At 40.6% G+C, this 2,864-nt stretch overlaps 1 non-coding gene across 1 annotated transcript; it reads right to left on the bottom strand.

The window, feature by feature from the left end:
* Positions 1-1,338: 1,338 nt before the first annotated feature.
* Positions 1,339-1,443, bottom strand: LOC112504565. Its single transcript, XR_003068221.1, has one exon. It is a non-coding gene; the product is annotated as a small nucleolar RNA R71 (small nucleolar RNA).
* Between the last annotated feature and the right edge of the window lie 1,421 nt (positions 1,444-2,864).

The raw sequence follows: 2,864 nt of genomic DNA, 5'->3' as shown, positions 1-2,864 counted from the left end.
GTAATCATTTAATYAGATAATCACGTATTGAATACCTTGGATAATAACCAGGATCTGGTTATCACACATATATTTTGATAACACCATCGTGTCACTATCCCTGGTCCGGACACCACATAGAGATATGGGTGGAAAGCTATAAGATAGTGCAATGGTGAAGTCCGAGAGGAATGCCTTCAAAATAGATGGTGGATCTTAGTTTCGAAACACTGCTTGCTGTAGTATTCCTATAGCATTGGCTGCTGGAATTTGTGTTTGGGTCTCACCTTAAGTCTTACACCCTTGCTTCTTTTATATATTATGTATTCTGTTTTGGATCACCTTAAAATCAAACAATAGTCTTCAAAATCATCATCTGCAATCATCTCTTTCATTGGACTCTAATCTAACTTTGGCTACAATCTATGTGGACGATAATCCGGTACATGTACCACTTTATTACTTGGAAAGACGACGTTGAGCCGTATTGTATACTTGCTTTGTGTCCCAATTTCATTAAATCTAAAGGTGTGAGATATAACCAACCAAGTTTTGGAAAACCAACCAACCAAGTTTTTGGCGCCGCTGCCGGGGATTGATTCGCTAAAAGTTTTATTTTGAGTAAATTAAAAGATTTGATTTTTCTAGTACCATGGGAATCATTTTAAAAGTGGTGTATGCCACGGTCACATCGCGGGGAATTTTTCGAATTTGATCCCGATATTGAGAGAACGTTTCACCATCAGAGGAGGGCTCAAAGAGCATTTTTTGCTCTACTCCCTCCAAATATGGCGTTACCTCCCCCAATTATTCCGGAAATACCGCATTTGAAAAACCAACCGCCGGGTTTTGAACCAATTCCACCATTCCCAAACTTTCAACAAGGATATCCACATAATGGTAATGATAATAATTTGGACATAGAATCGGAACCTAATGAGCACCAAAGAGCACAAACTCCGAACATTATTAATTTGGCAAATTCAAAAAATGGGAGGATCATGGATTATGCTATTCCGGATTTTGAGCAATTAAATTCCGGGATAGTTAGACCACATATGACCGCTCTCCATTTCGAACTAAAACCGATAATGTTTCACATGTTGCAAACAAATGGCCAATTTGCCGGATTACCTTCGGAGGACCCACATTCGCACTTAAAATCTTTTGTGGAAATCATTGATACCTTCCTGATCTCGGGAGTGTCAAATGACGCTCTCAAACTCACTTTATTTCCATTTTCATTAAGGGATCGGGCAAAAGCGTGGTTTAACTCGTTAACTCTGGGTTCTGTGCCGTCATGGAGTAACATGGCGGAATTTTTTTTTGCGAAAATATTTCCCACCAACAAGGAACGCTAAGTCCAGAAATGAGATGTCTTTTCAAACAAATGGACGATGAGGCTGTTCCTGACGTGTGGGAAAGGTTTAAAGAGCTGTTGAGGAAATGCCCACACCATGGCATTCCGTACTGTATTCAACTCGAGACGTTTTACAATGGGTTAAATCCCATGGCAAAACAAATGCTCGATGCGACTGAGGGCAGAGCCTTCACAGCTATGACCTATAATGAAGGATATGAAATCATGGAAAAGATATCAGCAAACAATGGGCATTGGGCTGACCCACGTGCTCAATCACAGAAAAAGACTGCTCGGATACATGATGTAGATGCATATACTGCCTTAACAGCTCAGCTTACCTCCATGACCAACCTGCTGAAAAATTTAACTTCTGGTCAAGCAGGGCAGCAAGCTGCTAATACACCTGTTCCAACAGTTCTTTCTGTGCAATGTGTGGGCTGTGGTGGGGAACACTCGTATGAACATTGTCCTCATAATTCAGAATCCATAAACTTTGTTCATAATGGATCTGGTCCCTATACCAACAATTACAATGCAAGTTGGAAACAACACCCGAATTTTTCTTGGACCAGTCCATGTTTAAATCCACCCGCACCTAAACAGCAAGGAACTTCTAATTTCCAACCACATCATCATGGAAACTGTTCTAACTCTCACCAACAAAGTTTTCAGAATTCCCAACCACCTTTTCAAAACAAGGCACCTCCACAGGCTGATATATCATCTTCTTTGGAAGCAATGATAAAAGGGTTATTTGTGCATGCTCAAGCTGAAAATCAAGCTTTGATAACCCAACAAAACTCTCAAAACCAATCTCTTTTTAATCAACAAAGTGCTGCTATCATAAATGTGGAAACCCAAGTCAGTCAACTTGCACTCAATCAGACCAATAGAGTCCTTGGTACTTTGCCTAGTAACACAGAAGTCCCGAGAGCCTTAGGAAAGGAACATGTGAAAGCAGTGACCCTAAGAAGTGAGAAGGAATTGACAGAGGCCATGCAAAAAGATCGTAAACCAATTTTGTCAAAAACTAATGCTACAACATTGGTCCCTGCCAAAGAAATACTGGTCCAACCTTTAGAGAAGCAAGCATCTGAGATCACCACTTCTGTCCGCCCCTAGATCAGACTATCCCTTACTTTTTCTTGAGGATGCTTTAAAGAAGTCAAAAGAGACTGAGGTTTTAGAGACCCCTAAGCTTGATGCTAAGACTTCATCTGAACCTCCAAAGTGCACCTCAAAGACCCAAGGCACTCAAGACCCATCTGGCTTAACACATCTAAACAAGAATGTGATAAAACCAGTTCTTCCTTATGTTCCTTACCCCGAAAGGTTGAGGAACCAGAAAGAGGAATTGCATTTTAAGAAGTTCTTGGATGTATTCAAAGAATTGCACATCAACATACCACTTGTTGAGGCAATTGAGCAAATGCCTAGTTATGCTAAGTTCCTCAAAGACATCTTAAGTAAGAAGAAGAAGCTGACCGAGTATGAAACCGTAGCTCTTACTGAAGGATGTAGT

Source organism: Cynara cardunculus, unplaced genomic scaffold (assembly GCF_001531365.2).
Source record: "Cynara cardunculus var. scolymus isolate 2C unplaced genomic scaffold, CcrdV1 Un_Scaffold_6013, whole genome shotgun sequence".
Lineage (NCBI taxonomy): Eukaryota > Viridiplantae > Streptophyta > Magnoliopsida > Asterales > Asteraceae > Cynara > Cynara cardunculus.
Note: the sequence above shows the minus strand (reverse complement) of the source record. Positions and strands in the feature narration are given on the sequence as shown.